This window comes from Eupeodes corollae, chromosome 3 (genome assembly GCF_945859685.1).
Source record: "Eupeodes corollae chromosome 3, idEupCoro1.1, whole genome shotgun sequence".
In the NCBI taxonomy this organism is placed as follows: Eukaryota; Metazoa; Arthropoda; class Insecta; order Diptera; family Syrphidae; genus Eupeodes; species Eupeodes corollae.
Genome location: NC_079149.1, coordinates 20,780,704 through 20,797,131, shown reverse-complemented (window position 1 = coordinate 20,797,131; position 16,428 = coordinate 20,780,704). Strand labels below are relative to the sequence as shown.

Below are 16,428 nucleotides of genomic sequence, written 5' to 3'. Positions count from 1 at the left end.
GTTGTGCTTAAAAGTCTTAAAATAAAAACTCAAAATTTATTAAGAATAGCTTATTTTGACACAAGACGCATACAAAAATTGTAAATTTATGAATAAAACTACAAACAATTAATGTTTACATTTCTGAGAATAGTCTTTTGATGATATAAAAACAAACTGATTAGACCAGGAAAAAAGTTGTTGAATTAAATACAAATTGATTTTTGCATTCCATATTTCCAAAATCTTCAATTTTAAAATTTAAGTAAGTCTACTGGAGTGTCACTTTTAAACGATAAAATTAATTAAGTTTCCGTTATTTGAAAAATTCCATTTCAACGAAATTGTTGTATTACTTTAACTTTTTGAGTTTAAGACTTCATTTAGACAAAACAGCTTATGAATCTTGTATAAATGTTGTAGAAAAATAACCAAGCTTTAACAATTCGATAAAACCAAAATAAAAAAACAGGCTGGCATGCGACCCACACTGATAAATTCCCATCCCGTTTGTTGATTTGCTTAATAGTTTGTAGGTTTTCGTGTTGAGTTATAAAAGTTGTCAGTTGAACTATTCTTAAAAATTTTTAATTGCCAAAAATATTTTTCATATAAAGAACTAGTCTAGTTTGAAAATCTAGTTTTGTTAAATAGATTTTTAGTCGAAAACAAATTTTTACCAATTTTAGTAGCATTTCTTAAATTTTTACAAATTGGACAAATGAAATTAATTTGAGAGATATCAAGAACCGTACAACTCTCAAACAGTCCATGATTGTTAATCATCTCTGAATGAGATGACGTAACAGTTTAACATTGTTCACCTCATTTGGGTGCCGGGTCACAGAGACATTCTGGGAAATTGCAAAGCCGATGAACTCGCCAAAAACGGAACACTTCTGCCTTATGTTAGACAAAAACATAACATAGGAACATGCTACATGCAAATATCTTCTCAAACAATATGCTCTAGAAACCCTGCCTAGCAACCAAGCAAATATGGCCAAGTATAAGCTCTACAATTGGAGTAATAACTGGACACTGCCTCATAGGAAGACATGCTCTGAGGCTACGGGTCTACTCAAATGACTTCTGTAGAAGCTGCATGGACGAGGAGGAAGAGGAAACAGTCCAACATCTTTTATGTACATACATGTCCAGCAATCTCCATTAGAAGGAATTACTTTCTCGGTAATCCCTTCTTCGATAACACCAGTGAACTGGAAACGATTGACACAAAACGTCTCTCTAACTTTATTAAAAGTACAAAATGGTTTGTTTAAATTCGTTACTCTCCCAAGAGTAACCCCATTAGTGGTATCACAATGGACCCTTGAGGTCTACGTCTGTCAATGACATCTGGACAGCCACTTCAACCTAACCTAACCTAGCCTTGAGTTGAAAACCAATTTTTACCAACTTTTATTAATTTTTTTGTTTAGATTTTTATTTTTTGTCGTATGTAGTACCCGTGGCATGATGGTTAGAGCTTTGGACTCTCAGGCAAGGTGTCTTGGGTTCATTCCCTACCTGTGCCACCTTAATTTATAAAAAATAATTTTCACGGTTACTGCCTCTTGCGAGGAATTGACAAATTCTTCAAGAGTAAATCTTGTCATGAAAAAGTGCTTTCTCAAATTAGCCGTTCGGATTCGGCCTAAAATTGTAGGTCCCTTCCATTCCTGACAACAGTACTCGCACACAGGAATGGTTGAGAGTTGTAAGTCACTAGGCCCTGGTTCACAACGGACTGTTGCGCCACCAAATTTAATTTAATTTAATTTCATAAAAATTGCAAGTAAATAATTTTTTATATTAAATCTTAAGTAAGTTTAAATTATTTTCCTGGAAATACTTAAAAACGATTAAATCCGCTTTACCTTTTGAGAAGTGATATAATTTTATTGGTACTTTATTTAAATATTTAAAATTTAAAATTATCAAAAATTATATAACAGCAACAAGCATCAGTTTCGTTTTAGAGTTAAAAATCACTCAGTCCTTTATTTTCATCATCATCTCTTGTTTAAATTCTAAACCTTCATTTATGTTAAGTTTTGGACGAGTTAACGAAATTGACCAATAACTATCTTTTCAAAACCTATAGAAACTATTTACAAACTACCCAACATTATACATTTTTTAGAATTCAAATTCAATATTAATTAACAATGAAATTTCCAAAGTATTTTGAACTCATCTAACAGTATTTAATAACACGCACAATATCCTCTTACATAAACAGAAAACACTTCTAAGTTAGTCCTTAAAAACTCATATACCTAATATGGGAACATAATTTTGAGTTACCTAACTGTTTGATTAAAAACTTTTTAAAGAACCTAATAATTTGCACTTTGCTACCTATTTATACTTACAGTACATTCAAAAACATTGCACAGCACAGAACACATACATCAGGCTAAGGCATAGGTAGGTTGGTATCAGGCTTCATATGCACTGCATGTTTATTAAAAACCTATATAGGAGTTGATCATGTTGCTTGTTAAGGGTATACCTTTGAAGTACTCAACTCGTGCACTTTAAACTTTTATTCATCATTCATTTATGATGAGCTGTAATCATACCTTTCAGTATATTCAACCTCATAGTCAGACATAGGTTAGGATAGGTTAGGTTAGGTAATGCCTTCAAAATTAACTTTAAAATATATAACTTCCATTTACTCGTATAGTAAATATATTAACTTGTACGTTTTTGAAAACTCACCTGCTTAAGGCGATAATGAGAGGTTTTTTTGACTGCAATAGTTTAGACAGTTCGCGTTCGGTTAATTTATTTTTCAGGCGCACATCCAGCTCCAGTCCTTCTAGCTCCAGTGGTTGTGTAATTACGTCCTCAGCCTTCTGATAGAAGTTTTCAACGGATGGTTGACGTTCGGCTAGTCTCTGTGTGGATTCAGAGAACAGGGAAGGGAATTCATTATTTAGACTCAATATTTGCCATGTGCATAATATTTAGAAAAGTTTAATTAAATTTCTAATCATAATTTCAATGAAAGTTTTATGCACTCAACGAAAAATGTTCTTTAAATTTGTGTAACTTAAGAAATTGGTTAAAACTTAAGCGAATATCAAAACTACGACATTGAAAAATTTAATAATAAAAACATTTTGAAGGGTGTTTTTCAAAAACTAGGAATGTGTTTAAATGTAAAGGTTTAAGATCCAGTTCAGTTGTATTTTAACTACTTGGAAACTTTCAAGACTAAAACATATAATTCTGAACATGTTTTGAGATCAGTTTCTTAAAAAGATAATATTCTTGAACACAATTTTGAAATAATTGTTTAGTTTTTGATTTGTAGGACACCTTTTTGTCAGTGTATTTTTTGTTAAGGTTTTCAGTTCATAATCTGGCATTAGAAAATCACTTGAGTTATGATGTGCTTCCATCACTGGTTGTGGTAATTTTGACTTTACCCCGATGTTTCATTTAATGTGTGCGTTCTTGATTTTTTTTTTTATTTTTAAGGTAAAACTTTCCAAAAATTTCAAATTAAAAAACTTTTTTCCGCCGTTGTTCATAGGTTAGGTTGCAAGTTGCAGTTGCAGTTTTAGTTTGCATTTATAAACTTGCACGTGTGCATTTATATTTGAAGAAACTTTTGTCAAACTGAAACATTTTTTGGAAACGCATTTTAAATCAGTTCACTCGGTGAATTGAGAGTCAGTGTCAATATTTTAGTTTGGCAGAAGTTTTAGATCTTAATTATAAAACGTTTTAGATTCATAATCATTATTTTCACTTTTAAAAACTGCTTAACTTACTTTTTGAAAACTACTACGTGATGACTTTGGAGAACAAAACTTCAACATTGTATTTTGGAATAGAGAATTGTATGCGGTGAATGATTTTTGGAATAAAAGAAAAGAGATTTTTATTTTTGAAAACAAGACAATGGAATTTTTAAGTGCGTTCTGCAGATATAGGGCGTTTCGCGTACGACTTCGAGAATAACTGAATGAGTCAAAGAATAATGGATATTGTGGATCAATTTGAAAAATAAAAAATAGAAACATGTTCGAGTAGGTATGTTTATGAATCAGTGAAGAACCACATGTTGATATGAAGAATCCCGAGGGAAATGTGATTAGTTTAAAAGGTTCAAAATATGAATATGATTCTTGTTTTTGTTGTTGGTTTTTGAGAGATGGAGATTTAATGGATTTTCAATACAAAACAATGAAGTATATAATGGAGAGTGGAGAAACGTTTTGTAAATTTGACCTACATACATACATAATTAAGAACTGAAAACTATGAAGATGTTTTATTTTCGTAATGAAATGTTTGATAAGGTGAGCTTGGAGCACCAGTCTTATCTTACGTTGTTAAAAGCATATTTGTAATATTTAGTTTTAGGGCATCTGAATTGTTTGGTTTTATATTTATAGATATTAGGTCACAAGAAAATAGATCCAAATACATTTTTATTATTTATTTAAATGCAAAATCCTTCACAGTTTTATAAGTTTGTTAAGATAATTTTGTTTGGTCGAGCAAAAAAAAAAACACTATTAGAGTTTTGTAAAATATCGTCATTATTTTTTATAATTGAAATTTTTAATTTGAGATTTACATACATACATACATTTGGTGGCGCAACAGTCCGTTGTGAACCAGAGCCTAGTGACTTACAACTCTCAACCATTCCCGTGTGTGGGTACTGTTGTCAGGAATGGAAGGGACTTACTTTTAGGGACTTAATCTTAGGCCGATTTCGAAGGGCTAGTTTGAGAAAGCACTTTTTCATGACAAGAATTACTCTTGAAGGAATTGTCAATTCCACGCAAGAGGCAGTACCCGCGAAAATTATTTTTTTTTTTTAAATTAAGGTGGCACAGGCGGGGATTGAACTCAAGACGCCTTGCATGACAGTGCAACGAACTTTTTCTTTTTTTTAAATTCATTTTTATTAATTCATTCTTAAACCTATCTAAAAGTATTAATTTAAACAAACAAAATTTAATCATCACATCACTGATTAAAATAAAATACTTGTTCATTGTTCAATTCAGAAAACATAGTAACTTAACAATTTGAATTTTAAACGGGGAAATCCCTTCTTAAGTATTACATGTTTTTGTATCCTACTTTTTTATTATTTATTCCCAATTAAAACGTTGTAGAAGCAACATTAAAAGAATTTAAAAAGTTTTTGTGTTTAAACTTAAAATCTAATATAAAGCTAGACAAAAATTCATAAAACTAGCCTAATTATCCATAACTTACAACTAAATTAATTTTCCCATACGGACACTCTAAGTTAAACTTTAACACTAACTACTAATGCCTTCCGGCACTAAGATCTATTTTAACTTCAATTCATTTTTATTTATTTTTGTATTAATAAGTAAATTTAAAAAAACTAATGTCAATATTATTTTTGATTAAAAACTACTTACATAAGGTCCCTAATATAAAACTTAAAACTAACTTAAACTACCTATCCTACCTATAAACTACTAAAAAGTAGAACAACCACAGAAACAAATCTAACGTTTTTTGTTTTTATATTTAATTGTCTTTTTTTGTATGTTTTTTTTTTAATTTTTCTTTCTTTTTTATATTCCATGTTTTTTTTTCTTTTTTTTTTAATTTTTTAATTATTTGTTTTTGTGCCACCATGCCTATTCTACTTAAAACTAAACCCTTAAACTATAAAACAAGTATGTAAGCCGGCCAAGGCTTAAAACCCCATCAAGACTACCCACCGCCGATTGAAGCCAACAAAACTGGTTCTCTTGCTTCACCCTATCAGTTCGGTCCCGTTCGGCCACAGCCCTACTGAACCAAAGTCCCTGGTCAGAGCAGCATTTATATGTCTGTCGAAATATAAATACTGATCTAACCAGATACCGAGGTACTTCACTACACTTTTGCTCGCCAATGGAAGACATCTTTGGTGGAATAATCGTTAAGAACAGCCTGCACGACACCACTTCCGACAACGGATTCAGGCTCATAGATTTTACTTCGGGGCAAAACGTCATGGTAGCCAGTAAGCGTTTTTTAAACTTCAACATCCACAAAGGTACTTGGACTTCTCCAGATCAATCTAACGTCAACCAGATTGACCATATTGCGATCGACGCCAGACACGCTTCCAGCATTATCTATGTCCGAACTTTCCGAGGAGCTAACATCGACTCGGACCACTACCTCGTTGTAGCCAAGGTAACACTTCGGATTTCCAGACCCAAGGCAAAACAAGGAGGTGCTGGGAGAAGGTACAACGTCGAACGGATACAATCGCCAGAGATCGCCAAATCCTTTTCCAACCTAGTTACAAGTAACATCTTTCGAAGTTCTCTGCCGCCAACTTAATCAGAGAAGCCGCCTCTGAGTGCTGGGTTTCAAACAGCTACCAACAAGGAACCCCTGGTTTGATGAGGATTGTCGGCAGGCAAATGCAGCCAAACAACAGGCACGGAAAGCGGCGCTGCATAAAAGGACGAGAGCTGCTCATGAGCTCTATGAGCAGAAGAGGCGAGAGGAACGCCGACTTCTCAGAAGGAAAAAGAGAGGGCATGAGAAGCGTGCTGTCGAAGATGTTGAGAGGTTTAAAAGCAGGAATGAAGTTCGAAAGTTTTATGGACAGGTGAAACGATATTCACAGGTACATAAACCTAGAACCGAAGGCTGCAAAGACGAAAGTTGAAACATCATAGTGAAACCGCAGTCAATTCTGAGGATATAGAAGGACCACTTCTGCAGACTGTATAACGGCGACTACGAACTGATTTCCGCTGTAAGACAGGATGATCCATTCAACATAGACGACGAAAGCCAACAATCCTGTCCACCCGGCTTAGACGAAGTAAAGATTGCCATATCTAAGCTGAAGTCTAATAAAGCCGCTGGAGCGGATGGCTTAAATGCCGAGCTCTTCAAAGCAGCTGGAGATAAGTTGGTTAATAGCATGCACCAATTTATCTGTAAGATATCGTCGGAAGAAAGCATGCTCGATGAACGGAACCTCAGTATTGTTTTGCTCGATCCTGAAAAAATGGAAACCCTCTAAACTGCACCAACTATAGAGGAATCAGTCTACTTAACATCGGCTATAAAATCTTCTCTGCCGTAATATGTGAACGTGTAAGGCCCATCGTCAACAACCTGATAGGTCCTTATCAGTGTGGTTTTAGACCAGGAAAGTAATCAGTTGATCAAATATTCACATTACGACAGATTCTGGAAAAAAACCCAAGAACACCAAATCGACATCATCGATTTCAAGGCCGCATATGACAGCATATTGGAAACAACTTAACAGAACCTTTCGATGTCAAAAAAGTTTTAGACAAGGTGATGCGCTGTCATGTAATTTTTTAACATCGTGCTTGAAAGAATAATGCAGAGCTCACACGTCAACACTAGAGGCACTATCTTTCAAAAGTCTGTCCAATTACTAGCGTATGCTGATGACAATGACATAATCGGAAGAACTCAGCGTGGGGCTTTTGTGAGTATTGAGGCAGAGGTGGCAAAAATGGGTTTAACGGTTAATGAGGGCAAAACAAAGTACATGCTGTCGTCAAGAAAGGACACACAACACCGACGTCTTGGTCAAAACGTCACCATCGACAGACGTAACTTTGAAGTAGTCAAGGACTTCGTCTACCTAGGCTCCGCTGTAAACGCAGAAAACAACACCAGCGCAATGATCAAACGCAGAATAACTCTTGCTAACCGCTGTTCCTTTAGACTATGAAAGCAATTGAGTGGTAAAGTCCTCTCGTGAGGGACCAAAGTGTTGCTATATAAGACCCTTATCATCCCCGTCCTGCTATACGGTGCAGAAGCACGGACTATGACAAGCGAATGAAAGCACCTTGGGTCGCTTCGAGAGAAAAGTTCTTCGTGTGATCTACGGTCCCGTATGCATCGAAGGGGAATGGAGGAGAAGATGGAACGACGAGCTGTACGGGCTGTACAGGGACGTAGACTTAGCCAGAAGGGTAAAAGTCCAACGACTAAGATGGCTTAGTCACGTAGAGCGCATAGAAACCAATGCTCCGGCCCGGAAAGTCTTCGAATCCACACCCACAGGACAGCGCAGTAGAGGAGGACCGCGGATCAGGTGGCGCGCACAAGTGGAAGGTGACCTCACCCAACTTGGAGCGCGAAACTGGAGACATCTAGCTAGGGCCGAGTTATATGGAGCAGTTTGTTGGCTGAGGCCTTAGTTCACACAGGACTGTAGCGCCACTTTAAGTAAGTAAGTTAGCTTGGCAATGTTTAGGAAAATGGGAGCGAAATTGGTAAACATTTTTGTACACCAATCCACGCGTGGCCTACTAAGGTAGACCATTTAATAATGTTAACATTTTTTTTATTTTTAAAACATATAAATGAAATAAATATTTTTACTCAATATTCAACTATCCTAAAACATTTAATATACATAATTTATTAATTTAGGTTGGAGTGTCAAGTAAAAAATATTATTTCAATTCTAATTCTAATATTAAAAAACTGTTAAGTTATGCAGAAAACTGTAACTGTGGTCTTCTACAGTAGGCGACGCGTGCACTTCAGTGCTAATTAGTACTCGAATCGGCAACAACTCGTTTCTTCACACAAGTTCTAGGATCTAGTCCAGTGAATTTGGAACCAAGTATTTGATAAATTTCGTTCTTAAGCAACAAAGACCTGATTTTAAGTCTTTCTTCTTGATCTAACAAATCACGAAAGATATCAATAATACTTTTGTATGCATTTTGGACAAACATTTTTTCATTTATATGTTAATTTTCAAAAATGTTGTATCCTTATATTTTGTAATTGGTTTTTAAATTCTTAACACTTAAACATTTTTTTAAATCAAAAATCACATCTAGAGTAAATTATGTTTTTTTACAAAAGTTTTTGAACAGCGTATTGTAAAAATTAAAAGACCAATTGTTCAGTGTTTAAAAGTGTTAAAGTTATAAACATCTTTCAAGATTTACCATACCTACTCCAAAAAAACTTCTAATGAAGCTCTTTGCATGACATTTTGACAATGTTTATATTTCAATGTATTTTAGCTTAAAAATGATTGCTTTAGAAATTCACAGAATTTCGCACTTTCCCTAAATTGTTATGTTTTTCGACACCTTAGTCTTAAAATTTATTTTATTCAAGTCATAAGATGTGCTTTTCTCCAAATTTGTAATATTCATGCAAAAGTTTAAGAAATGCTTCGTTGAAATTCATTTTTTAAATATAAACGATATTTCTACCGGAAAATTTTAAAAAGCCCGCTTCTCAAACTTTTGAAGCTGTCATCTTTTGACATTTGATAATCGAAATTGTTAAAATGGTGTTATTTTCGACAGAAAACAAACAACTTTCCTTGATCACACTTCTCAAAAAAAAAACACGGAAGAAACTTAAAAAAATTATCCAAAAATGTACCAAAACACTTCCTACTCTTCAATAATAATGATTATACAAAATTAAATTAAAATTAAACCAGAAAATCTTATTTGCATCATCAGCTCCCTCTCTGCCCAACTCGAGCCCACAGGCACAATTCCTAAACCATCACACCTATACCTGCAGCATGGTGTGGCATGGCACTTAAAGTATATAAAGTCAACATTAACGCAAATAGACACCTCACCATAAGTAGTGGCAAGTACGCCAAAACAGTACAAATAATATACTACGACTATGCGAGTACTTAAAGGAAGACCATAATGACTCATCAACCAGTCTCCACATTATGTCATTAAAAAAAGAACAGAACAACTTTTGCTTTCCTATCCAACATCACATCAGCAGCATCATCGTCATCATCACCACACCAAGAGGGAATACCGACCAAACCGACTCCGCTAAGGCGTCTAAAAATAGTTATTAAATTTACTTTTTATTTAAACAAAAAAAAAAAAACACCACAAGAAAAATCACATGAAAGTGACAATAATAAATAAAACTCTGCGATATTTTGAATTGCACCTTGCTCAAGGAAAATGAGGAAAAACTCACAAAAATAAGGTAATTTCTATTTTGAACGTACGACTTTGGAAAAACAAACTTATAAATAATTAGACAAAGATTATTTCTTAATTTTTAAAAATTATAATAAATTCGAAAATAATTGCTAACGAACTGAAGAAAACACCGGGTTGCTGTATTTAGATAAACAAACAGTTTTTCTTACATTGTTGCACTTAAACTTCCTTGCGGCAGGCGGCGCAGCGGTCAGGTTGTTAAAATAAAAATATATTTCACCTCACTAAATCGAACAAACCTTGAAACTTTAACTATGTCCGGCGAACGGTGGCGGCGGCGTCACTTTGGTATTTCAATAAAATAAAATATGATTTTTAAACAAAATCCAAAAATAATGTTATAATTATTTTAAATTGTTTACAAAATAAAAATCAACTGAACGAGCAACGACGACGACGACGAAGCACGGCAATCCGCAATAAACAGGGCGATATTCGTTTGAAAACTGAATGAAAGCACAAGATCAGTTCGTTTGCAATTTTCATCGCAATTATTTTCGTTTTTTTATTTATTTTTGTAAAAATAGAATAAAAAGAATCTATACGGCATCAAGTCACTCGTGTGCATTTTGTGTTGTTGTTGTTTTTCATGCACATGGGCAAAAGAAAAACCAGACACGAATCTAAGAGTTAACCAGTCTGCCCGCCAGCCAGCGAACTAGAACCAAATAAAACTGTAATTATCGTTTTGACTAGAAGTTTGAAATGTACACACACCACACAAAAAACACAAGAAACAAAAATCAATCTATCTTTTAACTTGTAAACAAAAGTTTGCCGTTATAGGTACCTACCGGCAAATGGCAGTGTAATCATGAAAAGCGAAAAATGCCATATCCATGCAGTGTGATTTGCGGCGAATTCACTGTGTTTCTGTTTCCGTGGTAAGTTTTATGTTTATTGTGGTGAATAACTCAAAAGTGACAAGAATTTAAAGAGTGAAGCATACTTATTGGCGAAATTCTTCATGAAGTCTTTAGACGAAGGATTTTTTTTAAAAGGTTTATTATTTTAATAGGTTTATACAATTTTTGGTTTCGAAAGTTAAACAATTATAAGGTTCTGAATTTGCCATAAAGTTTGAAAAATTATCATATATATCTATTTTAAAGGGCGGTTAAATTTTAAGGGCGATGTTGATTTTGAATAAAATACAAATTATTTAGGAAATTACTGTCATTTATTCCTATATTGATAATATTAATATGAAGTAAGTAAGAACAAGAAGGTGTCGAAGTACATGATCATGGCGACAATTGAAATCGTCACCACTTAAGATAACACTTCGTCCTGCAAAAGAGCCATTGATCCCCGTTGAAACAATTCAGAGTAACTGCCTTAACGACTTAATTTCCAAAATAAAAAATCGGTCCGATGATGCCGCCAGCCCAAAAAACTTCTCTTTGTGTTTTTTCCACAATCAGTCTTGGATTATTAATTGACCAATTGCGGAAACTGTGGTTATTGACTAATTCACTTAGGTGAAAATGTGGCTCATCATTGAAGATTATTTCCATTTATTGCCACCATTCTGACCATTAACGAAGCTTGAAATGGTCAAGAAGCTTTAGTTTCTTAGTAAATTCTACCTTGTAAGCGTGTAAATTCAAGTATTATTGTAAATGTTCATCAACAATCTCTATCACTCTATCGCGAACAGCAAAAATTTTATCAGCAATATAAGCTGTACGAGCATACACTGGTGTTTTCAGATCTCCTACAGACCAGGTTTGCTTAAATTTTTGTGAGATTTTTTTGTTCCGATTGTATAGGCATTAAATTGACCGAAAAAATCACGCACGATGCACGATTCGCACTACCTTGCCATTTCTGATGCCTGATGTCATTTTTTGACATATTTCCATCAAATTGTCATTAAAAAAAATCAATTTTTAGTAAAGCTTTAAGAATTTTCGACTTGTACAAAATTGTATGAGTTAAATTCTACTTGGTCTTAATCAAACAACAAGAGCTATGGTTTAAATTATTGTTATGTAACGCAAGCAATTCGAATGCATTGAAGATCAATTTTAGATTTCAAAAGGGTACAAACCACCTTTGTATATAGTTACTAAGTGGGTTTGTACCATTTTTGGAATCGGAGATTTCAAAGAACCTTAAAAATAGAGAGTCAGACGCTCGTTAAGTACACCTATGATGTTTTTCTTGAAGTTTTTCGCGATATTAGGTTTACTTTTCATTGGCTCCATCATCTGCTGAAATAGGCTCTCTTTAAGCAAAGACATATGGTTGTTATGAACTTAAAAGTCATGTTTTTTTGGTTGATCATAAAAACTTCGATTAAGTTCTATCCGTGGCAGTTTCGATGAAATCTATATTTTTTAAACTGTATTATCGACCTTCATGCAGGTTTTTTTCAGCACACGATGCGCAGTATATTCTTCAGATTCTATAATCGTTTTCTTTATCATTCAAAAACTTGCAGAATTATATTCTTAAGTTAGTTTATAGGGATTTACAGTACTGTGTGTTTTGGCAGGACTACGTGCACTGGCAATACTGTTTTCAGAACACTTCAAACGTCAGTGATTAATGAAACGTCAGTAAAAAACGAACTTAATGTATTGTATTAAAAATCATATACCAAAGTTTTTGAACCTGGGGTATATTTTACCAAACACTTTTCACTTTACAACTAAGCAAAACAATAATATCATGCAAAGTTTCTCAAGTTGATCAAATAAGTACTGAAAAAATTGGTGAATCAATATCTAAGAAAATCCTCCTTGAAACACAAGTTCCAAATCTATTTCTAATTTATTTTGACAATATTCGACACCTGATGAACTACTCTACAGACGGTTGCTTTGCTTAGTCCGTGCATAGATGCAACATCGTGATATTGGGCTTCATTTCCAGCCCAGCTTTAAAATATTATTTTGGCTATTAAATTGTAGTTTATTTCCAAATTTAGACAACACACATTTGATGTCACTTTTCGTTTGTCGAAAACTCTTTTTTTGTGAAAAAATCATAACCGATATCTACGTTGAGTCTAAGTTTCACTATTCTTTTGTAAACTTTTTAACAATTATTTACTTCTTCATTTTCAATACGGTTCATATTTTTTTTTAGTTTTTGACAACTTTTCAAAACAAACTCTTATTTTTAAAGACAAATTTCTTTTTGCTCACTACTGAAAACCTTTTCAAAATTCTAAATATAATTTGCAAAGTTTATTGTTTGGTGAAACAAAAACAAAAACAAATGCTTTGGAACTTAACAAAACTTTTCACTTTTTAGAAAAAATTTTAGTTCGATATAACTTATTTTACAAAGATGTCAACTATTCAGTTCAATAATTTAATCTTTCTAAATTTGATTTTGGTCAAACGCTATTTGCAAAGTGAAAGTGGAAAGTTGCAAAGTGAAAAATGTTTTCGAATTAAGTTCTTGATCATAAATTCTGAAGCCACAAGTAAAAACAGCATTAGTCACTTTTTGTAGTTTTCCATAAAAGTTTGAGTGGCAAAATTATTATCTTCTTATCAATTTTTTAAATGTTTCTGCATTATGTCTATTTTTTGAGGAAGGAATAAAGAACGACATAAGCCTTCGCATGCCATAAAAGCTACTTGTAAAAGTTTTGGAAAAAAGAAAATGGCTACTTATGTTTGTTGATATACTTTTAAATTATAGCATAAGTTCACGGTTCCTTAATTAAACATGCGATTCCGATGGTAGAGAAATCGAAGTCTGTCTATCGTTCCTCGCACCTTCAGCTTGAGCCATTGGGTGGATTCAGTTCAACCTAGGAAATAAAGGTTTTTACCAGATTCGCGTAAGCTATATTTTTCATTTTCTAAAAACCAAAAATAAAAGTTGACTTCATACAAATTTGCTGGTCAAAACTCGAGAATTCGAATTTCTTAAAAATCAAACGGTTATTTTTAACTTCCCATAGGAAGTTATTGTAATGGGTCCGATTTATCGAATTGAAAATTTTGGCATTTTACGACGTTTCAAAATCCCTAGAGTCGGAATAAAAGATTTTGAGAGAGATGTCTGTGCTTGCGTGTGTACGTACGTTCGTACGTTCGTTACGTTTTTTTCGTCGTTCATAGTTCAAGAACCAGTAGACATAGGTACTCAAGAAATTGAGTGGATGGTTTGTTACCATAGCAATTTAAAAAAAAGGTGAAAATGTCCTTTATTCCTTACGCTAGAGACTCGAATTAAATTGTAGATATATTATTATACATTGTAACGCAATATCAAACAAATATATTTTTGGAAAAAAATCCACTTAACGGTTTTATTATAAATCAAAAAACTGAAAAAAAATATTTGTCACCTCGAAAATTTAATGAACAAAAATGATTTTATCTCCAAAACAATTTCTTGCAACTTTTAAGAAAAATCGAATAGACAGTTTAAAAAACAAACAGTCAAAGTTGGTCAAAATTGATTTTCGACTCGAATATCTTTCCAAAACTTTAAGATATTAGCTTCAAACTAATTTCATCTTTGAAAAATATTGTTGTCAACATTCAGTAATATTTCGAGACAATACGAATTGACAGCTTTTTCCAAAATATAAAAACAAATTAACAAAAGTTGACAAAAATGTATTTTCGACTTAAGCATCTTTTCAAAACTTTGAGGTATTAATTTCACCTTTTAAAAAATATTGTTTTCAACATTCATTAACATTTTGAGAAAAATCAAAATAACAGTTTTCTTACAAAAAATAAAAACCTAAAGAAAAAAATAATCAAAGTTGGTAAAAATTGATTTTCGACTCAAATACTATTTTAGAAATTTTAGTTGTTGGCTTCAAATTAATTTATTTTTATAAGAAATATTGTTTTTAAAATTTTGAGAAAAATCGAATCGACAGTTTTCTTAAAAAAGAAAAACTGCAAAAACAAAAACAATACTAAAAGTTGGTTATTTCAAAATATTTTTGGTAATTTATAGTTACGTTTTAGAAAAATTCAACTAACAACTTTTTTGAAAAACACGAAATTCTACTGGAATTTGGTTATTGTGGGCTTATATACAAGAATTAATTACAAATTATTATTATTAATTACTAAGCCCTACGTAGTTTTGGTTTTGTGGATTTTGAAAAATGTAAGGTAACAAAAATTCGAAGTTCGTAGAAGTTTTCATTTACTTTTTGAATTGGAGTAAAGTGTCTGATTCTTTAGCGCGATTACTTTTGTTTATTAAAACTCAAACAAATTATTTCTGTAAAACCGCACTATTTTTAAAATAAAACATGATTTTTCATTTTAGAAAACACCTCACTTCTCCCGAACCATCATCATAATGCTATTTAGTCATACACACAAATATAACCCATTTAACATCAATTCACAAGCCAGCGATAACAAAAGCCATTTTACATAATAATCACCTTAAGTACCTATAACATCCTTTACCTTCTAGCTTTAATAGCACCCAAAATGTTCCTAAGTACTCTCCTTAGATGTATGTAGAACCTACCTACTCGTATATGGAAACAGGACACAGTTGAATGAATTTTACTATCAATCTTTTCGCTTCAATTTCCGGTAAATTAAACTTACACACTTCTTCTTCTTCTGCACAACAGCAACATTAACTAACAACAACAACAAAATTAGGTACCATCTATAAGCGTGTTAACTTTTCCCTTTGACCGCATTCATGCTTCATGGTGATAAAAGTTCAGTGCTCCTTTAAAAAAAAAAAACATTTTCTAACATTTCCGTGTTTACCTACCCCAATTTCCGTGTACCAGAGTGGTGCTGAGTTTCGTCACTGATGTTATGTATACAGTTAGAATTCACTTCATACTCAAGTATGGCTATGCAACTACTTCCTGTAAGTTCAAAGTTAATGTAAACACACACGAATTTCACCAATTTTATTTAAATTATCCTGATGGAGTTTTTTTGCTTTCTTATAGGATTTTTTAATTCACAAGTGATTAATTAGGGAAGCTATAATTTTTGAAAATAATTAAAAACACTTTTGAACACAAATCAAAAAACACTGCAGCAACACACCGAATGTTGCGACAAATAACATCAACAACATTCTTCGTGTTGAACGTGTTCATCCGCAAAGTGGTGTCGTTCAATGCGCAATTGCGTTTTCCTCTCAAGAAAAAAAAGCTCATCGATTTGGCATCATGACCTGGCTTCATCATCATCACTAACTTACTCACAGAAACAGGCTAAAGAGTAGAGAGACAACAACAACTTCCCCCGCGTTTATCCTCTTAGCTATAATAAAATAACTTATAGACACCATGAGTGGCTAGGCTATACGGTAATGTGTCAGAATAGCTAATAAGGAATCATCCAGGAGAAATGTGTAGGAAGTGCCTAATATTTACATGGAACGTCTTCGTCGAGGTGATGTCATTCGTTTTCCTGTCGGAGAACGACAATACTTCGACGCACGTTAG

At 33.1% G+C, this 16,428-nt stretch overlaps 1 protein-coding gene across 4 annotated transcripts in view; it reads right to left on the bottom strand.

The window, feature by feature from the left end:
- LOC129952848 (sorbin and SH3 domain-containing protein 1) overlaps window positions 1–10,183 on the bottom strand; it is a 360,372-nt gene extending 350,189 nt beyond the window's left edge. For 3 of the 4 annotated variants that reach the window (XM_056065715.1, XM_056065719.1, XM_056065720.1), the window contains exon 1: window positions 2,710–2,884. The gene's annotated coding sequence lies outside the window, so the exon portion shown is untranslated. Of the gene's footprint in view, window positions 1–2,709; window positions 2,885–10,156 lie in introns of those variants that run through there. The other variant, XM_056065716.1, reaches the window with a different exon arrangement.
- Between the last annotated feature and the right edge of the window lie 6,245 nt (window positions 10,184–16,428).